The following is a 13,118-nucleotide window of genomic DNA, read 5'->3' on the forward strand; positions in this document are numbered from 1 at the left end:
TGCTCTAACGCTGTGAGGTGGAGAGTGTTTCTTTGCATTGTGGAATTTGTCAGTTATATATGCTAAGTGATTAGGTTTCCTTGGGAGGTACGACTGTGTCTCAAATTCATCTTTATGATCACTTTTGTTTTTTTGAGGCAGGGTTTCTCTGTGAATCCCTTCCTGGCAGTCCTGTAACTCTGTCTGTAGACCAGGCTAGCCTCGAATTTAGGGATCCTCCTGTCTGCCTCCAGAGTGCTGGGATTAAAGGTGTGGGATAAAACCACCACACCTGGCTCTCAGATTCATCTTAAGTTCCTAACCTCTTTGAGGTGTAGCCACACACGTTGTCCCTGAGGACGTGTTTTATGGGGCTGGGGAAATGGCTCATCAGTAAAGTGTCTGCCACGCAAGCCTGCGGACCTGAGTTCAGATCACCCACATGCATAGAAAGCTGGGTGTACCCTGAGATCCCAGAGCTGGGGAGGTAGAGTTGCCAGGATCCAGGGGTTTTGCTGGTGAGCCAGTCTAACAGGGTCAGTAGACTTCTGGCCTCCATAGGCACTCAACAGCCATCTTTATATGTAAACACATACACACACACAAACACACAGAACACACACAGAGAGAACGCAAAGGAGAACACACAAACATGTACTGTTTCTAATATGCTCGTTGCCCTGGTTAGTCTCTACCAACTTGACATACACTAGTTACCTGGGAAAAGGGGACCTCAGCTAGGGAATTGCTTGCATCAGATTGGCCCATGGATAAGTCTGTGGGGGCATTTTTCTTGACTGTTGAGATGGGAGGGTTCAGCCTGCCATGGATGGTACCATCCTTAGATAGGTGGGCCTGGACTGTACAAAAAAGGTAGGGGAGCAAGTCAGTAATTAGTGTCCTGCATGGTCTCAGCTGCATTTCCTGCCCCTGCTTCCTGTGGTCATGGTCTGTACAGCCTGCAGGCCAGATAAATCCCCTTCTTCCTCCACTGCCAGCTGGGAAATACTCGCCATTTCACAAAGTTGGGTGTCTTTAGGATTCGAGCACATATGTCCCCCTTAAATTTTTTTTTTCAATTTTTAATTAAAAAGAAAAAGCCAGTCAGATGGTGCCCAGGTCATTTTTCAATCCAGTCTCCATATCCTGTATCTGTGTGTCATGGGCTCCCGGCACCACGCCATTCAGTGAACTGAATTCAGATTTGCAAATCTGCCTACATTCTCTGGAAAGCAGCAGCTGGTGGAATTGGGCTCTCCCTGCTTCAGCAAGGAGAGAACTGCTGTAGGCTCCCCTAGGGCATATGAGACATGGCAGAGGAGGGATCTCTCTGGCCAGAGTTCACGCCATTTCTTCCAGCCCACCAAGGGCCTTGCTCCACTTGGCTTTGCCAGCTTCCCCATCCCATGTGACTGGAGCCACCTTCTCTGTTCACCATGGTTCTTCCTGCTCTGCATTCCTGAACTCAGCGCTCCTTCACCTTGAGGTTTTCCAGTCCACAATCCACCATTCGTTTCCCAACTCCCCTCAAGAAAGACCAAATTCCCACAGTTGAGGAGTGACCCTGGACTTGAACATTTCTCCTAAGGGTTTCCGGCACATTGTCCAGAAAACTGCCCCCAGTGAAGTGACACTCCTTTGCCTGAGATGTCTGGTCTGACCTGGGTTTCTCCAGCCTCTGATGCTGGTTGTCCAAGTACTGTAGTGCTCTCAGACTGGCCAGGCGCACTTGGTGTGTTCCTCTGTTCCTAATGACTGGCCCTGTGGATTATAAGCCACTTATTAGTGGGTGCCAACCTTCCAGTTAATAGATGACATTTTGTTAATTAGTGATGCGGTCCGCCTTTGATGGATGCTAATAACGCATTATTATTTTCATGGTTCAGATTTATTGTATGCTTACTGTGTGTCAGACACTTCACTGAGAGCTTTGCTTACCCTAGCGTATTTGATTCCTGGACTCTGAAGTAGATCTTTGCTCCCACATTTTATAGTAAAGAAATTGAACTACTCAGTGCGAATTAAGTAACTAGCCAAGGTCACCTTCTGCTGTATTTCCAGCAGCAGAGTAGTTATCAAAGATTAAAATAAAAATAAAAGTGGAAGCCAGGTGGTGGTGGCGGTGCACACATCTTTAATCTCGGTACTCGGGAGACAGAGACAGGTGGATCCCTGTGAGTTTAAGGTCAGCCTGTTCCACAGAATGAGTTCTAGGACAGCCAGGGCTAGACAGAGAAGCCCTATCTCAAAAAACTAAAAATAAGTAAAATAAATAAATAATAAATAAACCGTCGGGTTGTGTGAGCCTTGGGGATGCTGGCTGAAGGGACGTGTCTGTGACTGTGCCTGTCACCCTCCACTCCATGGTTCTGCTCACACGGCATCTGTGGCTACTCCGCCTGCTGGCCACTTCACGCACAGCTTCCTTGTTCCTTCTAAAGAGGCCTCTGAGGCAGTCTAGTGTCTTACTTGAAGCGGAATGAGTTAAACTTTTATTTTCAGATTAAAAGGAAAACCGAGGAGAGTGTGTTTTCTTTCTTTGGGTGGGGTACTTATAGGAGATGGGACACAGGGTTGTCCTGTGTGTGTGTGTGTGTGTGTGTGTGTCTGTCTGTCTGTCTGTCTGTCTATCGTCGGCCACACTGAACCTACTATTTACTGATTTGGTTAGCTTGTTTGGCCCCAAGGACCCTGTGGTCTCTGCCTCCTTAGCCCTGGGATTTGGGATGACAGGACATGCCACCTCACCCAGCCTTTTATGTGGGAGCTGGAGCTCTAAGCTCAGGTCCTCACACTCATGTGTCAAGTACTTTACCAACTGAATTGTCCCCGCAGCCCCCCAAACCCGGTCCCCTGCCTGCTGAGCAGACGCTGGGCCCCCTAGCTGCATCCTCAGCCCCTCTGTGCGTCTTAGAAAAGCAGCGGGAGCATTTTCTACTCGCGGTCGGTCGTCAGCGGTTCCCCAGAGGAGTGTTAGCCACACTTGGTGGCAAGAGGAGAGTTTTTACACAGATTGCACAAAACAGCAGCAAAAGCCGACTTGTCACATTTTCAGTGAAACGAGTCAGAAGCGAGAAACGCTTGCAGCTTTTTTGTGCTGGGTCTTGAAATGGTCTGTGATTTAATTTAGTATTTAATGTAGGCTGTCTAACTCTGACTGGGCACTTGGTGGACATATAACTTGGAAAACTCTCCAACAGGGACAGGGTGACACCTTTCAAGTTGTCACTGCTGAATGCTAAAATGTTACCCATTTTATAGCAGTGCACAGTCTGAGGCAGAGCCTGGGAGGGAGACTTGGCTGGGATTCTAGGGGGCCCCATGTAACCTGCCAACCACGTGCCCTCCTGATCTGCGGGCGGGTGGCCCTGAAGAGGAGACAGGCGCCTACCCTGAGGTTGTAATGCTAACAGGTTTTGGGGCCCAGCACGAATCAGCTATGTCTCAAAGATGAGAGAGTCATGGGACCACAGGGAAAGACCACACTATGTAGTGGAGAACTGAAGTCACCACTGTTGCGGCTGAACAGGCTTTGCTTCTGAGGGTAAAGGCTTCCGTGTTGTCTGATGCTTGTTCCTGTTGTCTGATGCTCGTGTTACTGTTCAGCGAGTACTGAAAAAATAAAAGATACTTAAAAAAAAAAATAGGCTCTCCCATTGTCTTGAAAAGCGCAGTGTTCCTTTCCTTTAGCTTCGATTTCTAGGTGTGTCCTGGGAAGCAGTTATATATATTGATGTTTGGTTTGCCCTGCTTGCTGGCTCCTGTGACTGCTCTCTCCTTCCCCCTCCCCCTCCCAGGTCCCGAGTCCCTTGGCCTCTGGAGGAAGCTCTGCCATCCTTTGGCCTGCTTTTGTCTGTGAGTGTCCTTGCCCCAGGAGAGGATCTGCTCACTGTTAGAATGGAAGGGTTCTTTCGTGCACAGGAAAATCTCGTTGGTTTATATGAGAATCAGGTAACCAAGGGCGTTTTCAGCATGAAATGCTCGAGTCTCAGAGAGGTTTGCAGTCCTTCAGATCTTACCTGTGATGTGAAAAATAAATACATAAATAAGTCAGTCAGTGCTTCCTAGTCTCTCTGTGCCTGCCCACAAGCAGTTCTCCATGTTCCTGGGTGTGCTTCCTTTCCCCTCTGTCACCTGCCCCAGACCCCAGACAGGCATCGATGAAGACTTGCTGGCTTGGCAGCGCTGCAGTAGGGGAAGCAGTGTGCGGTGAGCGGCAGTGGTAGTTGGCTTTCGAGTGTGTCTTCCTCGGCCGGTGAAGGAGTGTGGGGCTTACTGGCCATAGTGGCAGCTGTGGCCCCAGAGCGTCCAGTCACAGGAATGAGAGTCAGCCACCGAAGCCTTACAGTGTATCTTGTTGCCAGTGCTGTGCCTTGGTAAGTTGGGTCTAGTAAATGCAGTCCTGACTTTGTTGGAAACTTCCCATAGGTTTATCAGGTAAGTGAAGAGCTTCTGTAAACCACTGTCTTAAAGATCAGTGGTGGCCTGGCTGCCAAGGCCAGCACCTTTCAGAAATCACTATGCCTTATACAGGAGGAGCTCTGGTCTCTTGAATATCTGTAAGGGAACCTTCCTCTTCCTCTGCCCGACCCTTCAGTCTTTAGAGTTGGCTTCTCCTGCTTTTGGCATCTTGGGCCCCTGCAGGAGTTGTAAACTTGTGTTTGTTCTACCAGGAGCTGGCAGCAGTCCACAGGGCACCTTTTTATTGTCTCTCCCCGTGCCCCCCACCCCCCCCATTGCAATAATTTCTTCTTACTTTCCAGGCTTGGCTTTGTAGCCCTCAGGTCTAGATTGAAGTGGCGTCTGTAATCACGTTCCCTTTGTCCTGTGCGTCTTAGGGCATCTTCACCCTTTTAACTGATTTTTTTGGAGTTGGTACCATGTGGCTGAAGGAGGCGGGCACAGAGAAAAGACGCATTTACACCTTTCAAGAGATAACTGCTTAAATTCTGCCTGCCGAGTCAATCTCTGATTTCATCAAAACGCCTGGGGATTGGGCACTTGAGGAGCCAAATGTATAGCCAGCTGCATGTCTCCGATGGCTTTTTTCCTCTTGAGAGCCACTCCTGGAAAGAGAGACTAGCAGCTCTATTTTTCTTCTGTGTCTTGAGAGAATTCTTAATAGCACCCAGAAAAAAAAAATCAATACAAAGCATTGTGTGTATAGTTCTCCTTTCTAAGCAAAGAAGATGAACTGCCGTTTGTTTTAGAGAATGTGTACTGCTAGTGCCCCTTCCTAGAGCATCTCGTACCTTCTCTGCCCTGTCTTCTGTTGAACGGGTTCTTTATGGTACTCATTACACCTGCTGGCAAGGGCTGAAAGGTAGGATAGACCGCCTTCCGTCTTGGGGACAAGAAGCTTTTTTCTTTTCTCCAATGCCTCTCCTTTCCTTGTCTAGGACATTTAAATAATCCAATAGTTCCTATGAGATTAATGACCTCTATGGGTAGACCAGCAGAGGACAGATTTCAGGAGAAAAGCGCCCACTTTCTCGGGCTCTGTTCCTGCAGCAGCTGCGATTAGTTTTCTACGTGCTTGGTTTGCTTTAGTTTTGCTCTCTAGTGTTAAACCAGGAGCTGCTGTGTGTCTTAGTCTGGCCTAGGTCTACCTGGAGCAAGAGCTTTCCCTGGTGTGGTCCAGATCCAGGTGAACAGGCACCCCTCTGACTGCATCATCTTCCCATTCAGGTTGCAGGAAAGCCATGGAGTGGAAGCTTGCTCAGAGGACTTCCAGGGCTGTGAAGTAGCCATGGGCGCTGGCGGGAGGCAGGCAGGAACTCAGCTGTAGACTCGTCTGGGTTACTGTGCTCTTTGAAGTCCTCACGACAGATGGAGGTGTCTGCTCTGTTCCTCCAGCGTAGAGGATGCTTTTCTGTGGTGGAATGGAATGTTTGTTAGATGACCTAGAAATCAGAGGGCACAAGCAGGCCCTGAGTTTTATGTGTACTTCTGGGACCTAAGGAAGCTATTAAGTGTAGCGTTCATTTCCTTTATAAGAACAATGAATGGGCGCTGGGGAGACAGTTCAGGGGTAGAGCGCTTGTTGTACAACCGTGAGGGCTGCTGTGCAGGTCCCCCAAACCCATGTAAAAGTGGAGTGGATGTGGTGGCTTCCCTGTCATTCCAGTGCACGGGAGGAAGAAGCTGGGAAGCCCTGGACAGTGGTTCTCGGGCTTCCTAATGCACGACCCTTTAATACAACTCCTCATGTTGTGGTGACTCCCAACCATAAAACCATTATTTTCGTTGCTGCTTCTTACCTGTAATTTTGCAACTGCTGTGAATCGTAACGTAAATATGTGTTTTCTGATGGTCTTAGGTGACCCTGTGAGGGCGCTGTTGACTCCCACGTTGAGCGCTGCTGCCCTAGAGCACTCTGGTTAACTAGACTAGTTGAATCGGTGAGGTCTGGGTTCAGCCGGAGATCCTGCTACAGTACATAGAGGCCAGTCAAGGAATACACCTGACACCAATCTTTATATATCATACGCACGTGTGTCTGCATGCACAGGTGTGGCCACACATGTGTGAACACATATACATGTGTGCGTGCGCACACACACATATGAAAAACAAAATTTTGTTTATTCATGTAGCTGTGGCATTATGACACCCGTGTGAGAACATGCGCTATGTATGTGAAACTCCATTTAACATACACGGTGAGTAAACCAAGACCCCACAGCGTACAGCATACCGGCCCCTCAGCTTGCTTTCCTAGTCAGCACCTCAGTTTGGCTTTAAAGACTTTTCATCTCCTCCGCAAACTTAGCCAGATTTCCCTTTTATTTAAGTTTAGATATTTTTTACAAAAAAAAAAAAAGATACGTTCTTTGTCTTGATTGCCACCCCACTTGAAAACTTGATTTCAGTGTCTTAAGTGTGATGATTAAACTGGGCCAGCGGTCACTTCAAAGCTGTTTGGTGTCTCCCTTCTAATTGGTACATTGCGAGCCCCACTGGCAAAGTGGGCCTGTGAAAAGCGCTTCTACCTACTCATTAATGTCAGGACCTCGATGGAGAATTACACTATGTGCCACTTTATCAAACGGAGGCAGAACAGGCTCTCAGTAAACACACGGCCACATGTTACTGCAGCCTCCAGGACTTCTGTCCTGCAAATGGCTCATTACCTCCTGTGGGAGTGTGTAGCCAGGGTCCGTTTGTAAACATACTTTACCTAAACCCACACTTGAGATTGCGTATTTCGGGTACAAATTCCTTTTGATCTCTCGCTGGCAAAACTGTCAAAGGTATGAGGAAGTTGCTGGTGCCCAGCGTTTCCTTCCCTGTTGGTTCGCTTTCTCCCTGTCTGCTTCTGTCCCAGGGTTTTTGAGTTATTTAATTTTATTATTAACGCTGTGTGTATGTGTGTTTGGGGTGTCAAGCTCAGGTACTTAGGATTGTGTGTGCCAGCTCACTGGCCTTGTACCAGAGCTTTTGATGTAAGCAGTAGAAACCGATTCTGGACAATTTAGGCAAGTGAGGAATTCCCAGCAAGGATTTGAGGGCAGTTGCAGGGATGGGCTGAGGGCCACATTTACATTTAGTTGCTCTTAGTCCATTTGCGGTGGACGACACTGGAGGCGCCAGTGGAAGGCACGGACGCTCCTCTTCTGGAGCGCCCTGCTTTGGTGGAAATCTCAGTTCCCATCCTTAGTTTTTAAGACCTAGGAAGCCTGGGATTACTGACTCCGAGGAGGCTAAGACAGTGATTAGAAGAAGTACCGGCCACCTTAGGTTTATGTAGGGCCCACTTGCCAGGCCCTGCAGTTCCACTCCCTCTCTTTGTATATAGTGTCTTTGTAAATCCCAGCGTGTGTAGGAGTGTGTGTGTGTGTGTGGGGTGGCCTAGTTTTTCTCACTGGGGAAGCCGAGCTATCAAAACACTTGGACTTCTGTGTAACCTGAGCATTTGGATCTGGGCCCTTGAGTCACCGCGAGTCTCGGGCACCCAGCCGTGCCTGCATATGCTCCCCTTTCTCCTTGTTCTCACCCATGCCCGCCGTAGGCTGGTTGTGCATCAAGACCCTTATCAGCTCCTTACTTGGTCTTCCTTTCCAGAGTTTTCTTTCTACCCTATGGCGTCCAGCAACTCCTAGAACCCTTACAGACCTTGGGATCTGATTATCCGAGTGGTAATGTGTAGTCACTAAATGAACAGCTTTAGAGGTAAAAACGGGGATGAATTCTAGCTCCACAAATCGAGTGGTCGTGTGGTCATATTTTTACTCTTTTCTCCCTCCGTGTAATTTGAAGAAAACCACCTCACATAGTTGTGAAAATGAAATGATTAAATGGGCTAGAGCCTCTCATCAGAGCTGCAGGCACTTAGCACGTGCTCGTCCCCGCACTCCCAGTGGGCAGTTTACAGAGCACGGGAGTTACCCGCTTCTTGAGCTGTGGGACAACTCCGTATGCTATGATTAACTTTTGAGCCGTCCCGAAGTTTTCCACCACTCTGTTCAGGACTTCTGTTGGATCAGTTTTAACCACCGGTATTTCTCAGGGACTGTCCGTTTTACCAAGGCGTTGTAGTTTGCTGGTGTGAGGTTGGGCGCTGTGCTCCGCGACCTCCCTATGAGACTGTTTCTGTGTCCCTTCTGAACACCGTTCCTCACTCCCCTTTAGTTTGACTAGAGCTGAGGCTGAATGTACTTTTTCTTTTAAGCAAAAAAGTTCTTTGAGTTCCTTGCTCGTGCTCTCTCTCCTTCTGCTCCTGATTTGGACCTTGAGATTTCTGTCCGGTGCTCCAATGTGGGTCTCTGTCTCTGTCCCCTTTCCTCGCCTGATGAAGGTTAATATTCAGGAGGATGCCTATATGTTTTTCTTTGGGTTCTCCTTTTTATTTAGCTTCTCTAGGATCACTAATTATAGGCTCAATGTCCTTTATTTATGGCTAGAAACCAAATATGAGTGAGTACATCCCATCTACTGCACGTACTGGCTTTGTGGGAGCCTAGGCAGTTTGGATGCTCACCTTTCTAGACCTGGATGGAGGTGGGTGGTCCTTGGACTTCCCACAGGGCAGGAAACCCTGATTGCTCTTTGGGCTGACGAGGGAGGGGGACTTGATTGGGGGAGGGGGAGGGGAAAGGGGAGGTGATGGCGGGGAAGAGACAGAAATCTTTAATAAATTAATTATAAAAAGTTCTTTGACTTACAAATTATGGCTTTTAAATTTTTTACTCATAAGTTTCTTAGTTACTTTTTCTTTTTAAAATATGAATGCTTGGGGCTGGAGAGATGGCTCAGAGGTTAAGAGCAGTGGCTATTCTTCCAGAGGTCCTGAGTTCAATTCCCAGCAACCACATGGTGGGGCACAACCATCTCTAATGAGATCTGGTGCCCTCTTCTGGCCTGCAGGCATACATGCAGGCAGAATACTGTATACATAATAAATAAACAAATAATTGTGTCCCAGGCTCCCTTCATAAAAATGAATGCTTACTTTAGTTTCCCTCAATGATTAGTTCTTTGTTGTAGACATTTTTTAGACTTCTCAGTCGGCCCTGGAACAAGCTCCTGTCAGCCTCTCCTGGTTTTGGGTGACCGCTCTCACCTTGTTCAGCAAACTGTGGGCTCCTAGAACTGTCTGTTAGGCCTTGTGATTAGCATGGCTGAACCCCAAGGAAAGCAGCTTGTAGCAGTGTTGCTTTATGGAGCGCAGGGTATGTGTGTTTTCGGGTTCGGTCTGATCTGGGAGTGCATGTGGTGTTTTCTGGAACCGGGCTCTTTGTTCATTAGGTCATTGCTTGCTTCCTAGCTGGCTGCTGTGGTGGTAGGGACAGAAGGTCTTACTCTTTTTGTTTCACAGTCCTTACAGCCTGCTGCCTCCTAAGATGAAGTGATCTGTCTACCAGTGTTTACCTCCCATCTCAAGAAAGCATCTATTTAGACAAGAATTGCTGGGAAACTGCCATTCAGATGAACTGGGTGTACGTACAGAAGAATGCAGAGGGATAGCACAGACTGGAGCCAGCATGGGATTGTAGTGCTGGTCCAGCTGAGGTGCCAGCCCTGGGACCCTGGATCCTGAGTAAGAAAGAGCAGGTGCAGACGATAAGGCCTCATGGGGCACGAGCTGACTTTAGAGTCTAAGACCGAGGGCAGAACTGTTGGTTGCTTTCCACCCTGGCGTTCTGTGGGAGTACAGGGCACCTTCCTGAATCAGGTGCTCGTCATTAGCACCGTGAGCTAGATCTCTGCTCTCAGTGCTCAGCATATCCAGTGCACTCAGTCCCAAGCCCTTGCCCTATGCAGCCCTAATAAAATTCTGTGGACTAGAGCAAGTGGCCTCTGCCAGTGCCTGTGAGAGTCATGCAGGTAAACCTTACCCCAGCTGCAGCTTCTCCCTTGAGGATTCTGCTCTGGCCTGGGATCTGAGGAGTAGATACTCTGGTTGGCCAGCAGGGGTCAGGCTTTCTTTCCTAAAGGTACCTAGAAGAATCACTTGCTGGGCACACTTTATGATCTTTAGCTTCCAGTAGTCAGTCTCTCTCTCTCTCTCTCTCTCTCTCTCTCTCTCTCTCTCTCTCTCTCACACACACACACACACACACACACACTTTCTGGCCAGTTCTCTAATTTATAATTTTGTGTGTGTGTGTGTGTGTGGGAGAGAGAGAGAGAGAGAGAGAGAGAGAGAGAGAGAGAACAGATAATGTTTCCATGTAAGATAGTACACATGAAGTTGTCACATGTGTCCACCTCATTTTTGAGACAACTCTTGCTCAGTCTGCAGCTCCCCAGTGCACTTAGACAGGCTGACCGGAGCCAAGCTGAGCGAGTGAGTCCCAGCCCATGTTCTCCAGCCTGCACAAATCACTTCCCTGAGCCGTATCTCCTGCTCCGTGTCTTGTTTTTATTTTCCAAATATACTTACTGTGTGTTGGATTTGCTTATTGATTATTCAGGAGAGGATATGTCTTCTGTTTTAATTTTTCTTCTGTTTTTTTTAATTTTTTGTTTTTTGAGACAGGGTTTCTCTGCAGCTTTGGAGCCTGTCCTGGAACTAGCTCTTGTAGATCAGGCTGGCCCAAACTCACAGAGATCCGCCTGCCTCTGCCTCGTGAGTGTTGGGATGTTTCGATTTTTTAATAATTGGGTATTTAGGATTGAATTTTAAATTTCTTTACCAGACTTTTGGTCAGTAAAGCCTCAGACCCAAATGAGATGGCAATTTTAGCTTTGACTAGGTGATGAATGGTGCCTGACTCTCTGGTCAAACGAGGGTTTCTCCTTCCTGTCCCCTCGGTTGACAGTAACAAGTGAGAAAACAAGCAGAGTCAGGAGTAAGCAGAGTCAGGAGTAAGCAGAGTCAGGAGTAAGCAGAGTCAGGAGTAAGCAGAGTCAGGAGTAAGCAGAGTCAGGAGTAAGCAGAGTCAGGAGCAAGCAGAGTCAGGAGCAAGCAGAGTCAGGAGCAAGCAGAGTCAGGAGTAAGCAGAGTCAGGAGTAAGCAGAGTCAGGAGTAAGCAGAGTCAGGAGTAAGCAGAGTCAGGAGTAAGCAGAGTCAGGAGTAAGCAGAGTCAGGAGCAAGCAGAGTCAGGAGCAAGCAGAGTCAGGAGCAAGCAGAGTCAGGAGTAAGCAGAGTCAGGAGTAAGCAGGGAGGCGAGCTGGGCTTTTGAGGGGCCCATGTGGCCCGCTGACCATGCATGAGCCCCTTCAGGTCCTGGGTCTCTTGGCCTTGTGGACAAGCTCTGCCGTCCCTGGGCTGCTTTTGTCTGTGAATGCCCTGCCCTGGAAGGAAGAGGAACTGGTGGGCTCTGCCAGAGTAGAAGGGATCCACATGTGTGTCTCCACTGGCTTTCCAGACACTCAGCTCTGCACTCTGGCTGGATGTGGTTTCCTGCCAGGCCTTGCTGGACACCAGCCACTTCCTCCATAAGCTGGTTTACTCGCTAATTATGATAATCACTGGGCATCTGCGGGGGCTGAGTCCAAGGCCTTCCACGAACACCAGACCCTTCGAATGCTCAGGTTCCCAGGGTAAAATGGCTTGTGACTGCACTTTACCTGTGCACTGCAGCCAACCCCGGATCCACTTGCAAGACCTCGAGCAGACCTTCGTGAATATCTGAGGTATTGGTTAAGGAGTATTGACGAGGGGAGGGGGAAGCCTGTATGTGTCTAGTAAGATGCAGTTGTTTTTTCCAGATTCTTTGATTCCTGATGCATGAGTCTGAGGGGGGTGTGGAGGACCGATGGTTTGTGCAGTAGGAATTACTCCGGTCTGTGGCGTGTAGACGCACTGTCCTTACTTGACGGTGGCATTTGAAAAGGCAGGATTGTGGAGGGCCTGTCCCCAGAATCCCTGGTCACTCGACGGCCTGCAGGCCACATCCTGCCCTGGAGGTGGCTTCTCCTTCCCTTGCTCTTCGGTAGCTTGTGTCCTGTCCTGTCCCTGATTCATCTCTCTGCTGCACACCATGCAATGTGGAGATGTTTAGTTACTGGGTCACAGTGGGCATCATATTTATTCATTTATGCAAGGATTGTGGAAGGGATGTCTTATTTTAGTGAGCCGCATTTTTGGTTTATACTTCATCTTAGAAAGGCAAAGCAAGAATGCATATATTCATATAAGCCAGTCAGTAGTGGATCTGCATCCCTCCTCCTTAAGTGTGTACGTGTTTTTAGTTGACAGGTTAAAAGTCAGTTGTTTGCTCTTTTCAACCTAGTCTCATGCATTTAGAGGTTGCAAATGTCTAAACCAAGCTGTGCAGCGTATTACCTTACATACTGTTGCTCTGGTGGAAACAGTCTCCTCTAGCCAGTTTTCAAGTGTGCAGCACTGTCGTCAGCTCTGGTCACCGGGATACACCAGATTTGTTGAGCCTTCTCCTCCTAACTGAACCTTCGTGTCCTTTGACCAACATCTCCTCAGTGACACCCACTGTCCACCACCCTGACCTCTGACCCCCGATAGCCTCCATTTTACTCCTCCCACTGAAGGTGGCTTCTTTTGATTCCATGTCTAGTAAGATAGTGATGAGATTGTCTCCGTGGCTCTTACCATCAGTCTTGATTATTTTGTTTATGAAAGTACAATGTGTCAGGGACAACCTGAACTGTTGGGTCGCAGATGGGTCATAGAGTCTTCAGCTCCCAAACACAGCCACTCTTATCTAGGTAGCCTT

The 13,118-nt window shown here is 48.4% G+C and overlaps 1 protein-coding gene across 1 annotated transcript in view; it reads left to right on the forward strand.

Annotated features, from left to right (window-relative positions):
- The window catches only part of Prep (prolyl endopeptidase), a 107,117-nt gene that overhangs the window by 6,619 nt on the left and 87,380 nt on the right, over positions 1–13,118 (forward strand). The window lies entirely within an intron of this gene.

This window comes from Alexandromys fortis, unplaced genomic scaffold (genome assembly GCF_014885135.2).
Source record: "Alexandromys fortis isolate MF-2015 unplaced genomic scaffold, M_Fortis_MF-2015_v1.1 scaffold_211, whole genome shotgun sequence".
Taxonomy (NCBI): domain Eukaryota; kingdom Metazoa; phylum Chordata; class Mammalia; order Rodentia; family Cricetidae; genus Alexandromys; species Alexandromys fortis.